Source organism: Crinia signifera, chromosome 5 (assembly GCF_055691185.1).
Source record: "Crinia signifera chromosome 5, ASM5569118v1, whole genome shotgun sequence".
In the NCBI taxonomy this organism is placed as follows: domain Eukaryota; kingdom Metazoa; phylum Chordata; class Amphibia; order Anura; family Myobatrachidae; genus Crinia; species Crinia signifera.
This window is the reverse complement of record NC_139221.1, coordinates 270,357,841-270,379,046: the sequence shown is the minus strand read 5'-3', so window position 1 is coordinate 270,379,046 and position 21,206 is coordinate 270,357,841. Positions and strand designations below refer to the sequence as shown.

General features: G+C 42.6%; 1 protein-coding gene across 2 annotated transcripts in view; it reads right to left on the bottom strand.

The window, feature by feature from the left end:
• Positions 1-21,206, bottom strand: part of LMBR1 (limb development membrane protein 1) — a 150,487-nt gene that overhangs the window by 85,813 nt on the left and 43,468 nt on the right. The gene's annotated exons all lie outside the window — the stretch shown is intronic.

Genomic DNA, 21,206 nt, shown 5'->3' with positions numbered 1-21,206 from the left:
AAAACCGGGACATTCCGCGGTAATCGGGACTGTTGGGAGGTATGCACATGTCAATTGTTGCTTGTGTGTGCTTTGATAGTTTGTCTGGACTAAAATGTTCTTGCATGATTTGTTCTTTTCCTACCACTAGCTTTACATCCCATGCATTAAACACATGAATTAAAAACTTGGAAATCTTTTTTGTTGTTGTGTTCTTTCTTGTTTTCTGTAGGTATGAAGTTCTTGTTTAAGAGTTTTGCCTATTTGTATATTATATGGGTTTTTTGTGGAATGATTGGTCTAACTAGATCTCATCTCAATGCAAAACCGAAATGCGATGAGATGCGATATTGTATACAATAATTGTAATGTGTATGGGCACAAGCCAATTTTTATTTATTATTTTTAATAAGGGTTTTCATTGTTGTTCTCTATCTATATATATATATAGACACACACACACACACACACACACACACACACACCTGGGGCCTAATTCAGACTTGACCGCTAATTCAGGATAATTTCCTCTTTCATATACACACTAAATATGCGCACTGCAGGAGAAATCATTTGCTCACCATCGAATGATTTCTCCTGTCTAAACTGACTTTTATTACAACCACTAGCCCAAAAAGGGGGCGGGACTGATGTCATGTGATGTCAGACGCCCGCCCCATGCAGGTATCGGCCTGCTTGAATCCCCAGGGATAACGCCCAGCGTTTTCATGGCAACGCCTATAAAACTGAGGGCGTTCCCCTGCAGCTGCCAGTCCTCCCCTTAGTGTGTGAACGTCTCAGCAAGTTGGATGCTCGCTGAAAGCGTTCACACATGGGGGTCTGCACAGGTGCAGATACCCCACCATCATACACAGGGCCGAATTCAGACTCGACCGAACGGGACTGAATTGGCCTCTTAATATGTCTGGGATCCATGACTTGCCATCTGCAATTGGGAATCAGGAGTGCACTTCTATATTTTATTAAAGAACTGCATAATACAAAAAAAAAAAAAAAAATCGACATTACCATGTCAAATGTAGAAAATCGACTCATCATTTGTTAAATACAACAAACAAGTTAATAAATTAAATTTAAAGCCGGCATATGATTGGTTGACTCTTTTGGTATTGTATGCAATAACACACTGTAGAATACACTGTACATCACACGATCCATATGTAAACAAATACAAACAAGGGACAGTACATCGGGCACACAAGTAGAGGGACAAGTCAAAAGGGAGCAGCATTAAGTTGTAAAGATGTAAGGTTATACCAAGATGTTACCTGGACAGCTTTTCTAAGACAGTTGTTGGTAGGAGATGCAGTCAAAATCCCGACAGGGTCAAAATCCTGAATGGGTCATAATCCCGACAAGGACAAAATCCTGACCTTTAAAATCCCGACAAGGTCAAAATACCGACATATAGAATGTACAGGTGAAACTGTCAACATGACTTTGGGTCGACAAGTTGCGAGGTCGACATGGGTTTTTTCACTGTTTTTTGACCCGATGTGTGCCGACAGGCGGTATTTCATGCCCTACCATCCACTAGGGCGTGGTGGGAGAAAAAAATAGTGTGCCGAGCGCAACGAGGCACCGTGCCCGAAGCATTGCGAGTGAAGCGAGGGGCTGCGGTTCACCTCCAACTGTGTCCATGTCGACTGTGTCGACATTCGAGTAAAAAAAAACAGTCGGCCTGTCGACCCAAAGTCATGTTGACAGTTTCACCTGCACATTCTATATGTCGGTATTTTGACCTTGTCGGGATTTTAAATGTCGGGATTTTGTCCTTGTCGGTATTATAACCTATTCAGGATTTTGACAGTCGGAATTTCATACGATTCGGTTGGTAGATTTAGGCAATTTAACATGAGTTAACCAGACTGCAAAGAATTTTTTTGCGCTTTTGAGTCTTTATTAAGCGACATCTCTAGCCAGTCCATTTGGAAAAGGTAGGAGACCCTGGGGATAAGTAACATAATGGATAAAGTGTCAGACAATATCCATTGTGATAAAATTGTTTTGCGGGTTGCGGCGGCCAATTTCGATAAAAATATTATCTGCCCCGCTGACTGATGAATAGTGTTAGGGGCTGGGTATATATCCCAGAGTGCCCACTCAGGGGTTGCGGTAAAAGAGATGTCATATTGTGCCTTGATGTGGTTACATAAACCAGTGTCTAAAGTGTCTAGGTCTATACGTTTCTTAATATGTAAATATAACAAAGATGTATTGCATGGTCTGTTCTGAGGGTGTTTAATCATAACATCCATTCCTGCCGATATATCTGCAGTCGGGATCCGCTTAATCTGATTATTGACATGGCTCTGTAATTTAAAATATAAAAACTGAGGGACGGTTACACTTGGGTATTATCACAGAGTTGCTGGTAGGACAGCACCGAATTGCATCCCTCGTCCATGAAGTGATATAATAGCCTTAAGCCCGCTGCCTCACGATGCTTAACCAACCTATTATTTTGTATTATCTGTATATTGCCAAGTTGACATAGTTTTATCGAAAATTGGCCGCCAACATAAAACTTTTTATACACGGCAAATGAATGCCTCCCAAGGAGGCATGTTGAGACAATTTAAACGTGGAAATTCTGGGCTTTTTCCCATCCCATATGAATTTACTAATGGCCGAATTTATAATACGCAAGTCTGAGTCTGTTATCAATAGAGGAAGCATTTGGATGGTATATAACAATCAGGGGAAGGAGATCATTTGGACCATATGGCATCGGTATATGACAAAGCTCACACACTTTAACTCTCACACCTTATTAGACCCACTTCAGTCAGGCTTTCGTTCCCAACATTCCAGAGACAGCACTTAATGATGAGTGATGAATGATTTGGTCACTACTAAGTCTATAGGCCATTGCTCACTACTTATTCTTCTAGATCTTTCTGCTGCTTTTATTTATGTATTAACAGTTTCTTATATAGCACATACATATTCTGCAGCGCTTTACAGAGAATATTTGAACACTCACATCAGTCCCTTCCCCAGTGGAGCTAACAATCTATATTCCCTACCACATGTACACGCACACACAGACATTCTAGGGTTAAATTTTGTTGGAAGCCAATTAACCTACCTGTATATTTTTGGATAGTGGGAGGAAACCGGAGTACCTAGGCCCTTATTCAGATGTGATCGCAGTACAAATTTGTTCTCAAAATGGGCAGAACCATGTGCACTGCAGGTGGGGCAGATGTAACATGTGCAGAGAGAGTTAAATTTGTGTGAGTTATTTTGTTTCTGTGCAGGGTAAATACTGGCTGCATTATTTTTACACTGCAAATGAGGTTTAAGTTTTAACACACCCCACCCAAATGTAACTCTCTCTGCACAGGTTTCATCTGCCCCACCTGCAGTGCACATGGTTTTGCCCATTTGGAGAACAAATTTGCACTGCGATCAGATCTGAATAAGGGCCCTGGAGTAAACCCACGCAAGCATGAGGAGAATATACAAACTCCGCACAGTTGGGCCATGGTGGGGGATCGAACCCATGACCTCAGCACTGTGAGGCAGTAATGCTAACCACTACACCATCTGTGCTGCTTTTGACACTGTTGATCACACTCTTCTCATACAAACACTGCACTCCCTAGGGCTCAATGATACAGACCTTTCCTTGTTCTCATCTTACCGATCTGATCGTTCTTTCAGTGTTCGCTTCTCTGATTCCACCTCTTCACTATCTCTGTCAGTCGGAGTTCCGCAAGGCTCAGTTTTAGGTCCTCTACTTTTCTCAATCTATACCTCATCTCTTGGCAAACTAATCAGCTCTTTTGGATTTTAGTATTAAGGAGCCCATACACGGTCCGTTGTGGACCGGCTCCGTTCTGTACTATGCGATGCGCGCTCCCGCGCATAACATAGTACGGTACAAAAAGTATGTGCTGCACATACTTTTTGTACTAGGTACACATCGTATCGGATCGCAGTGCATGCACACTGCATGCACTAGGGATGCGATCCGATACGATGTGTGCTGTTTAAGTCCCAAACGGATCCGTTAAACGGACCGTGTATGGGCTGCTTTACTTGTATGCAAACAATTCTCAAATCTATCTATCAACCCCAGAGTGTGCCTCTCTGCCACCTCATCTTGGATGTCTTCTCACCACCTCAAACTCAACATTTCCAAAACAGAATAAATTATATTCCCACCAGCCAAGAGCATTTACAATTCTGAAATCTGTTGACAATCTATCCCACCCCAAAAACTCGTTACTTAGGGGTCATCCTCAACTCTGAACTGTCCTTTGTTCCCCACAGCATGTTACATGCATCTAGAAAGCATTTACAAACAAAATACAATCCTATCTTACACAAGACACTGCTAAACCTCTAATCCATGCACTCATTATATCCCGCATTGAATATTCCAATACTCTCCTTACTGGTCTTTGCCACTGCAATCCATTCTGAATGCTGCTGCTAGGCTGATCTTCCTAGCAAGAAGTTACTTGTCTGCTGATCCGCTCTGTCAGTCCATGAATTGGTTGCCTGCGGATTACTACAGATGGTGCCGCACTCATCAGAGCGGCTCACATCGCGCCATCCGGCATCGTACGCCAGAATGGGGCACTCACCAGACACTCACGCACCACATTCTCTGTAATGGGACGCGCAAGCATGTGAGACGCTTGCGCATCCCAGTCCCGCCATCCATCATGCCAGCTCCTGCCAGCTATAGCGACATGGTGAGCTGGCGTCAACACAGAAAACGGCTCCATTTTGTAGCTTCCTTTCACTATTACAGGACTTTCATCAGACTGCTCTCACCCTATGGAATGCCCTTATACATACACACAATAAGACCCTCTACTAGCCTTCAAACTTTCAAGCGTTCCCTGAAAACTCACCTCTGCAGGCAAGCCTATCGTATTTAAGTTCCACATGCATAACCCTCTGAGCCACTTATTATTATATAGCTTCTCTTCTGGACTTGCAACTTGGTGGGACTGCTATGCTATTACTGGTGCCTGTCCTTGTGTTTCTCCCCTATATCCCTATAGATTGTAAGCTTGCAGCAGGGCTCTCCTACCTCCATGTCTGTCTGTTGTTACCCAGTTTATTCTATCACTATCTACAATTGTAAAGCGCAACAGAATCTGCTGAGCTATGTAAGAAACTATAAAAAAATGTATTGAACCCATACCTAATAAAATTTGCCCCTTGGTACACAATTTTTTTGTGGTAATAAACTTAATTATTTAATTGAATGAACTTTCCACACAGTAAAATCACCACTGTAAAAATCTGAGTGTGTAAGGTACACTTTATACCTATACGGTCTCCTCCGAAATGTGGAATCTGCTCTCCTGATTTTCACCAGATGACCTATAGGCCAGGAGCAAGAAGTAGATAATAGTGAAGAAAATAACTAGTCCAGGACAAGCAGATTTTAAGTAAATGTAAAAAAGTATAGCCAAGGTCAGTATCCAGAAAATAGCAACAAAATGTTTATGTACCTCAAAAATACAGGATACATACAAAGGACCAGCGGTTCGGATGCTGGCGGCCAGAAAACAGACGTTGGCATCCCAAAGGAGGGAATTCTGACAGGGGTCATGCCCCCCATCCCTCCCTTGCAATACCCTAATTCTAACCCTACCACACAGCTTGACTCCCCACTAGTACCTAAACCTAACCCCCATACCTTGCCGCCTAAAATAGTCGAAAAACATCTTTCCAAGAAAAACAAATAGGACCTCAACATGTAAAGTATAGCCTGGATACAGAAGCATTTACTGGATCGAGAGCCTTAGCAAGACACAGGATAAAAGCAATCTACAGGGGAAAAGTATCAGAACAAGTCTGCATGCACTGTAACTGGAGGGTTGAAGGTTTACAGAGAAATTGAGAAAGAAGTACTGTAAAGTAAGGATATTAGAAAGGATGATAAGCCTTCCAACAAAAGTGGTAGTGACTAGAAATAGAAATGGGAGGACTAAAAGCTCCTTTTATTACCTGCCATCAAATTGTATGGGGTAAATTTACAAATACCGACTTCACATAGTTAAAGCCGAGTCCAACACAGAGGATTTTGATCCTGGCTCCAACCTTTTCACACTGAACCCGGGTCACCCATTATACACATTGAGACCTGGGTTAAACCCTTCCTATAACCTGGGTTGAATTGCCAGGTTGGTCCACCCAGGTTATTCAGTTTGGTGCTTTGAGAAGGAACCTCGACCTGAGTCGACAAGGCAATAACCCAGGTTATAGGTGATATGTGAAAGGGGTATAAGATGTGAGGTCTATTGAAGGTGGGTTGTTGCGCATAGCAACCAGATTCTATTATTTATTTAGCACCTTCTAGAAGATAATATATAGATTCTGATCAGTTGCTATGGTAAATATTCCTCCTTGAATTGAATTACCATCTTATTAAATATACCCCTATGTTCCTATAATAAAATAATTGAGATGATACAGGTCAGCTATTAACCAGTCTAGCAGCAGAAATAAATGAGAAATGCAGCTTGTTGTGTCATTCCATTTATACAATGGGATAGGAAGCTAGAAGTCTTCTTCCACAATCTTTACTGCCACTTCACTGATGAAGGTAGCAGTTTAATAGTACCGTATTTTCAAAAATTTGCCTTCTAGTGGGGGGGTCATCTTATACGCCGGGTGCACGGCGTGATGTCGCCTTATATGCCGGGTGCGGCATATATTCATTAAAGGGTACCTCTCCTCGCCCCCCCCCCTTCTTATGCATATGGTACCGTACCTTAATAATAAAAGATAGCAGTACGGTATTTGTCTGCAGCGTTTTCTTCAGCCTAACGGCCTGTCAGATGCCTGAGCACTCCCGAGTCCCCCCGAGCCCCGCCGAAAACACCCGAGCCTGCCGCCGACATCAATGCGCTATCTGACAGGCCGTTAGGCTGAAGAAAATGCTGCAGACAAATACCGTACTGCTATCTTTTATTATTAACCCCTTCCCGACATTTGACGTACATTTACGTCATGGCCGGGAGGTACTTCCCGACACATGGCATAAATGTACGTCATGAGTTTAAACTGTCACTGCGTCTCGAGACGCAGTGACAGAGGGACGATGTCTGCTGTCCCTGACAGCAGACATGTCCCTGCATGCCCAGGGGGGGCTGCGATGTCGCCCCCCCGTCGGCGATCGCTGTGATTGGCTGTTCAGTGTGAACAGCCATTCACAGCGTTTTCCTGTGTTACCAGCGAATCGGACGCTCGGTAACACAGGTGTCAATCACCGCCAGGCGTCAGGGGGCATGAGGGGGTCATCGGTGACGATGACACCTCACCCCACCCTCACCCCACCTGCCCCCAAGGCTGTGATTGGTCCGTGGGACCCACGGACCAATCACAGCCAAGGCGCGACATTTAAACCGACGGTGACTGCGCTGCAGACGCCATTCCGGTCTGGAATAGCGTGCAGAACGGTCACCGTGCCTGCCTGCCGTGAATACCGACCTGATCCTTGCTAATACTTACCTGATCCTTGCAAATACCTTACCTGATCACCTTATCACTGCTTGTAGCGTGCTGGACGCTTCCTGGATCTGACTTCCTGAGACTTCCTGCTGCTGCTGCAGTGTGATAGAGAGATAGAGAGATAGAGAGAGAGATAGAGAGAGATAGAGAGAGATAGAGAGATAGTGACAGAGAGAGCTATATTTTGTGTCTGCTACCCCCCCTTTTTGGGGGTGCAGGGGTTTTCTATATATATATAACTGTCAGTGCTGCTGCTGCAGTGTCATACAGTGATAGATAGTGATAGATAGTGAGAGGTAGAGAGATAGAGAGATTTGTGTCTGCTACCCCCCCTTTTTGGGGGTGCAGGGGTTTTATTTTATATATATAACTGTCAGTGCTGCTGCTGCAGTGTCATAGAGTGATAGATAGTGAGAGATAGAGAGATAGAGAGAGATAGTGACAGAGAGTGATAGAGAGTGTATATTTTGTGTCTGCTACCCCCCCTTTTTGGGGGTGCAGTTTTTTTTTATACATATAACTGTCAGTGCTGCTGCTGCAGTGTCCTAGAGTGATAGATAGTGAGAGATAGTGAGAGATAGAGAGATAGAGAGAGATAGTGACAGAGAGTGATAGAGAGTGTATATTTTGTGTCTGCTACCCCCCCTTTTGTGCTGATCAGTATATCTGTGCTGATCAGCAACTTTTTGGGGGCGCAGAGGTTTTTTTTTTATATATATACCTGTCAGTTGCTGCCAGTTGCACTGTCAGTTGCACCAAAGGTTGTGCACCTGCTGTCCCTCACTGGTAATCAGTGTCGCATCACTGATCACCTTTTTTTTTTTTTGTGAGTGCTGTGGGGTCTTTTTTTAATTTTTTTTTTACACACACTGATTTTGTGGGTGTCCTGTGGCCACTGTGCGCCGATCAGTGACGTACATCACTGATCAGCTTTTTCGGCACAGGGTTGATCAATTTTTTTTTTTTTTTTGATCAGATTCCTGTTGCCTTTGAGCGCTGTTCAGTGACAGACGTTACTGACCAACATCTGTGCTCAATTTTTGGCGCAGGACCTTTTTTTTTTTTTTTTAACCCCTTCAATTTTTTATTTTTAACCCCTTCATTTTTTTTTTTTTTATTGGTATAAAGTATTTTTTTTTTTCTGCACCACATACACACTACATACCCCCCGGATTGAAATAAAGTTTGTACCCCCCCCTACACTATACACGTGTTGAAACATTTCACTACCAGTAACACAAAAATAAAAATGGCATCCCAAATGTCCTCCCAAATGTCCTCCCAAATGTCCTCCCAGTCATCCAGGAGAATGTATTCAGTGGAGGAGGCATATGCCATGCTTGCCTCTGACTCTGACACAGGCAGTGATGCAAGCGGGGAATTTGAAGGATTCGTCTTAAGCTCCTCTTCCTCCTCTGGTGATGAGGGACCCCCTCAAAGACGCCCCCGTAGATCAGCTGAGATTCCCCCCCCAATAATTGATCTAGTATGGACCCCACCACCAGACAATTTTGAGCCCCAGGTTCCTGAGTTTTTGGCCATGCCAGGAATCCAATTTGATTCCACAGGTCTCAGAGAAATTGACTTTTTCAAATTATTTTTCTCTGATGATTTTATAAATTTAATGGTGGACCAAACTAATTTATATGCCCAGCAGTTTATTGCTCAAAACCCCACGTCATCATTTGCTAGGTGGACCCCTGTAGATGCAGTAGAGATGATGACGTTTTGGGGTCTGGTGTTTCATATGGGCATAGTAAAAAAGCCAGAAATTAGGCAATATTGGAGTACAGATGTTCTGTACAGTACTCCATTTTACCGTATGGCCATGCCCCGGACTCGATTTGAGACAATTCTTAAATTTATACATTACACCGATAATGCACAGTGCCCACCCAGAGATGATCCCACCTTTGACCGGCTATTCAAAGTCAGGCCGGTCATTGATCATTTCAGTGCCAAATTTGAAGAGGTGTACATCCCTGAAAAATTTATTTGTATCGACGAGTCCCTTATACATTTTAAAGGAAGGGTTAAATTCCGCCAGTACCTTCCCAGTAAGAGGGCAAGGTATGGCATAAAAATGTATAAACTGTGTGAAAGCACCTCAGGGTACACCCACAGGTTTAGGGTTTATGAAGGGAAGGATTCAAGAATTCAACCGCCAGAATGCCCCCCCTCCCTCGTAGGTGTTAGTGGGAAAATTGTCTGGGATTTAGTGCACCCCTTCCTGGATAAAGGTTATCACCTCTATGTGGATAACTTTTACACTAGCATCCCCCTGTTTAAGGCCCTTGGTTCAAGAGGTACAGCAGCTTGCGGTACTGTGCGCAAGAACCAAAGAGGCCTCCCAAAAACGCACATTGCCCAAGTAATGAGAAGGGGTGAAAGCAGGGGAATATGCAACGAAAATATGTTGTTGGTCAAATATAAGGACAAGAGGGATGTCCTTATACTGACAACAATTCACGGAGACAGTACCACCTCCGTCCCTGTACGAGGTACCAGTACCCACACCTCCAAACCTAATTGTATCCTGGATTACAATAGGTACATGGGCGGAGTGGATCTTTCAGATCAGGTACTGAAGCCGTACAGTGCCCTGCGGAAAACAAAAATCTGGTACAAGAAGGTGGCCGTGTATATCATCCAGATGGCACTGTATAACGCTTACGTGCTATTCCGTTCTACCGGCCAGAGGGGGACATTTATGCACTTTCAAGAGGAAGTCATAAAGGGCCTAATATTTGGGAACCAGCAGGCAGAGGGCCCCAGTACTTCTAGTACTGGCCCCCGTATTGTACCAGGGCAGCATTTTCCTGATGAAATCCCCTCCACTGGAAAAAAGGGCAGGACACAAAAAAGGTGCAAAGTTTGCTATAAAAAGGGAATAAGAAAGCAAACTATTTTCCAGTGTGACACTTGCCCCGACAAACCCGGCCTATGTATAAAGGAGTGTTTTAAAATATACCACACATCTATGGAATATTAGGTTCATAATTTCACCGTGCTTCGGGGGTCTTGCTAATGCCACATAGCACCCACCATTCATTCCACCAGAATCTGAGCCGCAAAATCCAAAAATCACTCCTTCCCTTCTGAGTCCTGCCATGCACCCAACTGGTATTTTTTGGTCACATGTGAGGCATTGCCGTACTCGGGAGAAATTGGGGCACAGATTTTGGGGTGCTTTGTCTCCTTCATTCCTTGTGAAAATGAAAAATTTTGAGCCAGAACTGCATTTTTGTGTAAAAAAATGTAATTTTTCATGTTCACTGCCCAGTTTTATCAAAATTGGTGAAACCCCTGGGGGTTTGAAATGTACACTATACCCCTAGATGAATTCCCTGAGGGGTGTAGTTTGCAAAATGGGGTCACTTGTGGGGGGGTTCCACTGTATTGGTGCTTTGGGGGTCTTGCTAATGCGACATAGCACCCACCATCATTCCACCAGAATTTGTGCTGCAAAATCCAAATATCACTCCTTCCCTTCTGAGTCCTGCCACTTTTTGGTCACACATGAGGCATTGCCGTACTCGGGAGAAATTGGGGCACAGATTTTGGGGTGCTTTGTCTCCTTCATTCCTTCTGAAAATGAAAAATTTTGAGCCAGAACTGCATTTTTGTGTAAAAAAATGTAATTTTTCATTTTCACTGCCCACTTGTATCAAAATTGGTGAAACCCCTGGGGGTTTGAAATGTACACTATACCCCTAGATGAATTCCCTGAGGGGTGTAGTTTGCAAAATGGGGTGACTTGTGGGGGGGTTCCACTGTATTGGTGCAACATAGCACCCACCATTCATTCCACCAGAATCTGTGCTGCAAAATCCAAAAATCACTCCTTCCCTTCTGAGTCCTGCCATGCACCCAACTGGTATTTTTTGGTCACATGTGAGGCATTGCCGTACTCGGGAGAAATTGGGGCACAGATTTTGGGGTGCTTTTTCTCCTTCATACCTTCTGAAAATGAAAAATTTTGAGCCAGAACTGCATTTTTGTGTAAAAAATGTAATTTTTCATGTTCACTGCCCACTTGTATCAAAATTGGTGAAACCCCTGGGGGTTTGAAATGTACACTATACCCCTAGATGAATTCCCTGAGGGGTGTAGTTTGCAAAATGGGGTCACTTGTGGGGGGGTTCCACTGTATTGGTGCTTGGGGGGTCTTGCTAATGCGACATAGCACCCACCAAAATTCCACCAGAATCTGAGCTGCAAAATCCAAAAATCACTCCTTCCCTTTTGAGTCCTGCCATGCACCCAACTGGTATTTTTTGGTCACATGTGAGGCATTGCCGTACTCGGGAGAAATTGGGGCACAGATTTTGGGGTGCTTTTTCTCCTTCATACCTTCTGAAAATGAAAAATTTTGAGCCAGAACTGCATTTTTGTGTAAAAAATGTAATTTTTCATGTTCACTGCCCACTTGTATCAAAATTGGTGAAACCCCTGGGGGTTTGAAATGTACACTATACCCCTAGATGAATTCCCTGAGGGGTGTAGTTTGCAAAATGGGGTGACTTGTGGGGGGGTTCCACTGTATTGGTGCTTGGGGGGTCTTGCTAATGCGACATAGCACCCACCAAAATTCCACCAGAATCTGAGCTGCAAAATCCAAAAATCCCTCCTTCCCTTCTGAGTCCTGCCATGCACCCAAATGGTATTTTTTGGTCACATGTGAGGCATTGCCGTACTCGGGAGAAATTGGGGCACAGATTTTGGGGTGCTTTGTCTCCTTCATACCTTCTGAAAATGAAAAATTTTGAGCCAGAACTGCATTTTTGTGTAAAAAAATGTAATTTTTCATTTTCACTGCCCACTTGTATCAAAATTGGTGAAACCCCTGGGGGTTTGAAATGTACACTATACCCCTAGATGAAGTCCCTGAGGGGTGTACTTTGCAAAATGGGGTGACTTGTGGGGGGGGTTCCACTGTATTGGTGCAACATAGCACCCACCATTCATTCCACCAAAATCTGTGCTGCAAAATCCAAAAATCACTCCTTCCGTTCTGAGTCCTGCCATGCACCCAACTGGTATTTTTTGGTCACATGTGAGGCATTTCCGTACTCGGGAGAAATTGGGGCACAGATTTTGGGGTGCTTTTTCTCCTTCATACCTTCTGAAAATGAAAAATTTTGAGCCAGAACTGCATTTTTGTGTAAAAAAATGTAATTTTTCATTTTCACTGCCCACTTGTATCAAAATTGGTGAAACCCCTGGGGGTTTGAAATGTACACTATACCCCTAGATGAATTCCCTGAGGGGTGTAGTTTTCAAAATGGGGTGACTTGTGGGGGGGTTCCACTGTATTGGTGCTTGGGGGGTCTTGCTAATGCGACATAGCACCCACCAAAATTCCACCAGAATCTGAGCTGCAAAATCCAAAAATCACTCCTTCCGTTCTGAGTCCTGCCATGCACCCAACTGGTATTTTTTGGTCACATGTGAGGCATTGCCGTACTCGGGAGAAATTGGGGCACAGATTTTGGGGTGCTTTTTCTCCTTCATACCTTCTGAAAATGAAAAATTTCGAGCCAGAACTGCATTTTTGTGTAAAAAATGTAATTTTTCATTTTCACTGCCCACTTGTATCAAAATTGGTGAAACCCCTGGGGGTTTGAAATGTACACTATACCCCTAGATGAATTCCCTGAGGGGTGTAGTTTTCAAAATGGGGTGACTTGTGGGGGGGTTCCACTGTATTGGTGCTTGGGGGGTCTTGCTAATGCGACATAGCACCCACCAAAATTCCACCAGAATCTGAGCCGCAAAATCCAAAAATCACTCCTTCCGTTCTGAGTCCTGCCATGCACCCAACTGGTATTTTTTGGTCACATGTGAGGCATTTCCGTACTCGGGAGAAATTGGGGCACATATTTTGGGGTGCTTTTTCTCCTTCATACCTTCTGAAAATGAAAAATTTTGAGCCAGAACTGCATTTTTGTGTAAAAAAATGTAATTTTTCATTTTCACTGCCCACTTGTATCAAAATTGGTGAAACCCCTGGGGGTTTGAAATGTACACTATACCCCTAGATGAATTCCCTGAGGGGTGTACTTTGCAAAATGGGGTGACTTGTGGGGGGGTTCCACTGTATTGGTGCAACATAGCACCCACCATTCATTCCACCAGAATCTGTGCTGCAAAATCCAAAAATCACTCCTTCCCTTCTGAGTCCTGCCATGCACCCAACTGGTATTTTTTGGTCACATGTGAGGCATTGCCGTACTCGGGAGAAATTGGGGCACAGATTTTGGGGTGCTTTTTCTCCTTCATACCTTCTGAAAATGAAAAATTTTGAGCCAGAACTGCATTTTTGTGTAAAAAAATGTAATTTTTCATTTTCACTGCCCACTTGTATCAAAATTGGTGAAACCCCTGGGGGTTTGAAATGTACACTATACCCCTAGATGAATTCCCTGAGGGGTGTAGTTTTCAAAATGGGGTGACTTGTGGGGGGGTTCCACTGTATTGGTGCTTTGGGGGTCTTGCTAATGCGACATAGCACCCACCAAAATTCCACCAGAATCTGAGCTGCAAAATCCAAAAATCACTCCTTCCCTTCTGAGTCCTGCCATGCACCCAAATGGTATTTTTTGGTCACATGTGAGGCATTGCCGTACTCGGGAGAAATTGGGGCACAGATTTTGGGGTGCTTTGTCTCCTTCATACCTTCTGAAAATGACAAATTTGGAGCCAGAACTGTATTTTTGTGTAAAAAAAATAATTTTTCATTTTCACTGCCCAGTTGTACCACAATTGGTGAAACCCCTGGGGGTTTGAAATGTACACTATACCCCTAGATGAATTCCCTGAGGGGTGTAGTTTGCAAAATGGGGTCACTTGTGGGGGGGTTCCTAACTTTTAGCATCTTATGGTGCCTAGAAACCTACATGGTGCCTAAAAAATAATCTCATAAAAAGGAGGCTCCAAAATCAAGTAGGTGCTCCTTCTATTATGAAGCCTGTGGTTTGGTCACCGTGCACACTAGGGCCACATATAGGATATTTATGAAAACAAAAGAATTGGGGGAATCAATTTTCAGTCACATTTCTCTAGTAAAATGTACTGTGTTCCTTAGAAAAATGTATTAAAATTGCAAATCTGCAAAAAAAAAGAAATTTTGAAATTTCACCTACACTTTGTTTTAATTCCTGTGAAACACCTAAAGGGTTAACAAACTTCCAAAATGCTGTTTTGAATACTGTGAGGGGTGCAGTTTTTGAAATGGCATCATTTATGGGGGTGTCTCACATACAAGTCCCTCAAAGTCACATCAGAACTGAACTGGTCCCTAAAAAAATCAGTGTTTGAAATTTTCTTGAAAATTTGAGAATTTGCTATTCATATTGTAAGCCTCCTAGTGTCCCAAAAAATTAAAAGGAAGTTGAAATAATGATGTCAACATAAAGTAGACATATGGTCTATGTTAGTTATTCACTATTTTGAGTGGTAAGATTATTTGTCTCACAAGCAGAAAATTTAACATTTTGCAAATCGCTAAATTTTCCATTTTTTCACGATATTTTGGTATTTTTCACAAAAAAACACAGACTGTATCGACCCAAATTTACCACTAATTTGAAGTACAATGTGTCACGAAAAAACAATCTCAAAATCACTGGGATAAGTAAAAGCAAAAAAAAGTTATCCCCACTTAAGTGAGACATGTCAGATTTGAAAAAAAGGGCTCTGTCAGGAACGCAAAAACTGGCTCTGTCAGGAAGGGGTTAAGGTACGGTACTATATGCATAAGAAGGGGGGGGCCGAGGAGAGGTACCCTTTAATGAATACAGGTATATGCTCAATACTTTATGCCTGGTGGGAGGACAGCGGCATCACTGCAGGGAAGCTGCAGATGAGGGGGTATTAAAACTTTATGTGGTGGGTTTTGCTGGGGCAGGACAAACCTGCCCTGATAAGTTTGTCCTGCCCCAGCAAAACCCACCACTCAAGGGACCAGACAGCTGCTAGTGACAGGGAGGTGTGAGGAAGAGGGGGTAGTCTTATATGGCGAGTATATAACAAACTCTACATTTTGAGTGGAAATGTTGGGGGGTCGTCTTATATGCCCTGTCGTCTTATACGCCGGCAAATACGGTATATGATATGCATCAGCAGGTGTAGTAGCAAACACCAAGTGAAGATATCACATTAAAACACCAACATTGAGGGCAATTGCATGGCTGCGAATTCTACACATTGGGGGTTATTCTCGTTCATTCTTTCTGACAAAATCCTTCTTAGATGGACAAAACCATGTGCAATGCAGGGGGGCAGATGTAAAATGTGCAGAGAGAATTAGATTTGGGTGAGTTATTTTGTTTCTGTGCAGGGTAAATACTGGCTGCTTTATTTTTACACTGCAATATAGGTCTCACTTTGAAGTAAAACCCCACCCAAATCTAATTCTCTCTGCACAAGTAACATCTGCCGCACCTGCAATGCACGTGGTTTTGTCCATCTAAGAAGGATTTTGTCAGAAAGAGTGAACCAAAATAACCCCCATAGGGACTTATTCTGGTTATATCGCTCCCCCGCATGTTCGGATGGGGGAGCGATGTTTCACATCTGCGTATGTGCATTTATGGGCATGTGCAGATGCTGGTTGTGAGCAGCACGATGAACTGCTAGTTCACCTAGCAGTACGGACAGGGGGATGGCATCGATTGGGCTGCACCCTTGGGAACACACAGCTTTTCATGGGTGTTACCATGAAAATGCTGGGTATTCCCATGCTAATGCAGCCATGACGCATGTGCGGGGGTGGGCAGCTGACATATACGGATGTCAGCTGCCTGCTTCCCTTACAGGAAGCACGCATATCTAAGACACCAGAGAGTGTCTTAGATTTGCGTGCACCTTTCACATCATCCAATGGTCGGCGATCATTGAATGATTTAGCAACCACACCCAAGGCTGTGGATGGATATTTATGCTAAACACCCATTCGTAGCCGTGCGGGGCAACTCAGCGAGCAAGGGTGGTTTGGGGACCATAATAAGGTCCATAATGCCAACAATGTCCACATTATATACATCTCTGCTTAGGTCATTCCAGCAACTAAACACCCATATCCCTGTGTCCATCCAGTCCCCTCTACCCTTGTCTTCAGCATGCACAGAGACTGCTTCTCTTATACCCCTTCAGACCAAAGCAAGCCCAGTTATTGCCGTGTTAACCCAGGTTAATCTTTGGTTGAAAGCACCACAGCCATGTTTCCCAGGTCATGCAACCCAGTATTTTAACCTGGGTCATGACAAGGGTTGAACGCAGCTGTGATTCAGGTTGCTGTGCAGTGTGAATGAGTTACCGGGGTCAAATGACCCAGGTCCCGTTCACACTATGGAGGAGGCAGTGCTTGGATACAGCTGACTCTAGAGGATCTTAATTTTTCAATAGAGTCAAAGCCCATGTTAGTACTCAGGAGACGACAAGATCGGTCATTAGGCTTCTGATTAGTTATTCAAACTGTACTGCGCACAAATAAAGAAAAAAACTTCTGCACAAAGAGTGCTCCAGTGCATCGAGCCAAAGATGGTAGGAGGAGGAAGAGTGGACGAGAATGGAATCTAGGCAACTTGTCAGATTTTCAGGGGTTGTTGTATCTGATCTTTATTCTTCTCTTATCTCTCCAGACATTTTTTAAAGATATTGAAGAGACAGGAGTAATACAGGGAGGTCAGCATTATTGATGGACTATTATCTGTAAGGGACAAAATAAAGAAACAGACCCTCTTGGTAATTGGCACTGGTTTATTGGGGGAAAGACAGCCTAAAAGTCTTCCCGGTTTTCACCAGAGGATATCACAAAGTGATTTTGACTCTGCAAATGAAGTCCAGAAATCACAGCCCAAATGGACAACTTACTAATAAACAAAAGACCTAGAAAAAGAGAACTTACCAGACAGAATACTCCCGTAGAATGCCGCAAGAGTTATCATAACTGGAGTTTTCTGACCAAGTAACACAAAAAAGCCAAAAGACCAGGATAGGCAGCAGTCAAAAACAATCAAGTATAGACAGAGCTCATGGCAGAGATAGAGCACATGCCAACGCACAGAAGAGGTGAGACTTGGAAGTGTTTCAGCACAGCAAAGTGACCATTTGAAACAGGTGCGTAGTAAGTTAAACAGATGGAGTTATATAGTAAGACCGGACAGAAGAACAGTTAAAAGTCAACTAAATCATTAGATTCCACAAAGGACAAAGAACACATAACAAAACTTTGGGAATCACTGGCTGACAGACCACACTGCAGTCCAAGAACAGAGAAACTGCAAAACAAAGCAAAAGGCTGCCAAAATATGCATAACACCTAATATTGCCATAAACATTGATCACTTTACAAAATACAGCCCTTGTGGTCCTTGATGTGTGATTGCATTCAGAAGAACAAATGTATACAAGTGGTATGCCATGTGTTCTTGTAATTTTCAATGTCAATTCAATAACTCCATGGCTTACAAATCTTATAATCAGACTTGATGGGAATCCAAACACAAAAGAGATAGAGGACTGTAATCAGGGAATAGAGGAAATCTACTGGTATCACAATTGGTGTGAAATTTAGAAGTATAAGAACGGTCTACCTAGTCCAATCTTACAAAATGTCTACAGCCCAACAGACCACAAACTACTTCTGAGATGGCAAACATTCCACATTACCGAGGGGTCCTTGATGCTTACCACATTTTCTAATATAATTGCTGGATTTTACTATTTCTTCCTAGGGTTCATAGGTACTGTAAAAAGAAAGGGGATAAAGAGGTGATGGAGGCTATAAAAGCTGCCATTGCAGTAGAGGAAAAAAAAAACTACTTCAGACCTTTAAAAGCCCATAGACAACCCCCTAAAGGCCTAAATGTCCAGTTACATTAATGGACACATTTAATGAGAAACTAAACAGAGAATTCTGCTCGGTCTGTTTTCTTATGTCGTATGGCAGAAATCCAATACTCATAATCAAGCGCATTAGTCAAGAGGTTATTATAGGAGCCTCGGGAGTAGGGACACATTAGTCAGAAATTAAATGTTTACAGCGCGAGTTAGAGAAAGATGACTCAATGAAGTTTTGCATAGCAAACCACTAATTTACTTGTTTTATATCAAAGAAGCACAATCAAGTGGTAGTTTTTCACCCAGCTTTGACTGCTAAAGCAAATTCTAAAAATTTGTATGTTTGAAAAAAATATCTATTATTAAGTTTTAATTGAAAGGAAAACCCAGGAGAAAAAATAAATAATACGCCTTGTACAGTATGGAGAGTAAATGTAGTTATTGCATACTGAGAAAAAAACTGTGTGAGCAAGAAATTTTACTGTAATTTAAAATAAAAAATTAATTTGATGATTTTCAGATAACAGAACATACCATATTTACTCGAGTATAAGCCTACTTTTTCAGAACATTTTTATGCTGAAAAGGCCCCCTCGGCTTATACTCGAGTGAGGGTCCCAATTGAGTCAATAGGTTTTCCCAGTTTTTTGTTGTGAAATTAGGTGCCTCGGCTTATAGTCGACTTATACTCGAGTATATACGGTATACTCCCTCACACAGCAGTATCTTCTGTTCTAGCATATTTCAGTTTCAAATTGTCAATTTTCAAATTGTCCAAGACATCCATTTCACATCCACTTCAGTTAAAGGAATGAGGACCAGCAGCCGGGCTGTTTATTTTTCAGTCACAATCGTCAAATTAAGAATTTCCAGAAATGTTGGGTTTTGCACAGAGGTGGTTGTGGAAACTAAAGAAGCATATTACCATCAAATAAAGCATAAGCAGTGTAAAGAAGAAAGCCAACAACAGTTATGATCCTGGCAGATAATGGGCATGAAGGGAGGTATGTACGAGACGTAGAGTTCAGAGAAGTAGCAGGTGACCTAGGAGAACACAGCACAGTGAAGACTAAGTGGGTGAAGGGTGTGCAGGGGTAGAGGATGATTGACCTTTTTAAAGTCAAGGGAGGAGGAGCATGGAGAAATTGCTCTTTGACTGTGCTGTGAGCAGATTGCGGATCATGTTAGCAAAGAGAATTCTTTTTAGATTGTAGGTGGTGGAAAGTCAATTGCAGAAGGAAGGATGAAGCAGAAGTGAAAGGAGAAAGGTGATCATGCATTTTGTTTGCAATAGTATTGCACACAAATAGAATGGAAGTAGTGATGTTTTTTTTTGAGGAGCACATGTCCTAAATCAGATCGGGAAGTTGAAATAAACCCGTCGAAGAGGCAAGCTAGATGTGGTGGACTGGTGGGACATTAGAGTAGAGGAGGAAACAAAATCAAGGAGATGGAGGAAGACAGAAGTGCAAGTGAAAGATTTAAAGGTGGATAGCAGAGAAGCGGGTAAGGTTGGTGTGGGGTGTGGGATCTGGCAAGAGGAGATTTAATATAATTATATTTGATTTTGAGGTAGGAGGCAAATCAAAGCAGTAGAAACAGAAAACAGAAGTAGCTAAGGAAGTCAACACTGCAGAATACTTCCATAGCTTGCTGTGCTAGTGTAGCAGAAAGAGATTTTTCAAGGGTGGTCAAATTTGGGCTACCCAATTATAGCCCAATTTTACCATGTAGCAAATAACCCATTTTCAGGCTATAACACATCGGGTTCACAAACCTATATGCTCTGCAAAAAAAATAAGGGTCTGCTAGGGATGGTAATCAGGGATTTTGGTTTGCATGCCTGAGGCACATAAAGCATAATCCCGATAAGTGTCAGTTTCTAAGGGCTAATTGGACAATTTACAGCGACTAATTGGATGTCTCTTTATGACCACTAGCAGAGAACAAAGGAAGATTTGACTGTGCTGATAAGATTGTGTTGAAAAGATTAAATGGGAAAGTTAAAAGTCTCAAAAATGAAAGTATTCATTAGTCTATAGGAAGTAAAAAAAAAAGAGTCAGAGGGAAATGTAACAGCCTTCAACTGTAGATACAGGCCTCTGCGCCATTCTAGCCAGGCTTTGCTTTTGAAATATTGCTGCTATAAAACAAAGGGCAGAATCACAACATTTGGGCCGTTTTAGCCTAAGGGAAGTGTTAAGCAATCCTTTAAATCTTGATGGATCAATAAAATGGTTCCACCTTAAAGGAAGCATTTAAGTTTCAGGCATCTGTACATTGGGCCTAATGCAGACGTAATCGCAGGGTAAATTTGTTCAAAATGGGCAAAACCTTGCCGCACACTAGGTTGGGCAAATTAAACATGTGCAGATAGATTTAGATTTGGGTGTTGTATGTTCAAACTGAAATCTAAATTGCAGTGTAAAAATAAAGCAGCCAGTATATACCCTGCACAGAAACATAATCTAACTCTCTCTGCACATGTACATTTGCCCCACCTGCAGTGCAGCATGGTTTTGCCCATTTTTAGAACAAATTTGCCCTGCAATCAGGTCCGAATCCGGCCCATTATCTGTACTTTAGTCTCCATATGGCATATTTTGATTACTATGCTGTATGCCTGTACTTGGCTCATCTCACGGGCTCTAAGTGTACAAAGAAATAATATAAAAAAAGACAAATACAATTTTAACACTAAAAAAAACTAACATGTTTATCCTTTGTGTGTGTGTTCTCTGAATAGTGCTTTTGCATTTTCCATTTTGTACTACTTTTCAGATTTATTTACCTATAAGCAGCAGCTTCTACCTCAGTATAGGAGGGGGGGCTGGCGTAATATGCCCCCCTCCCCATCCGCTGCTTGTTTCCAGTTA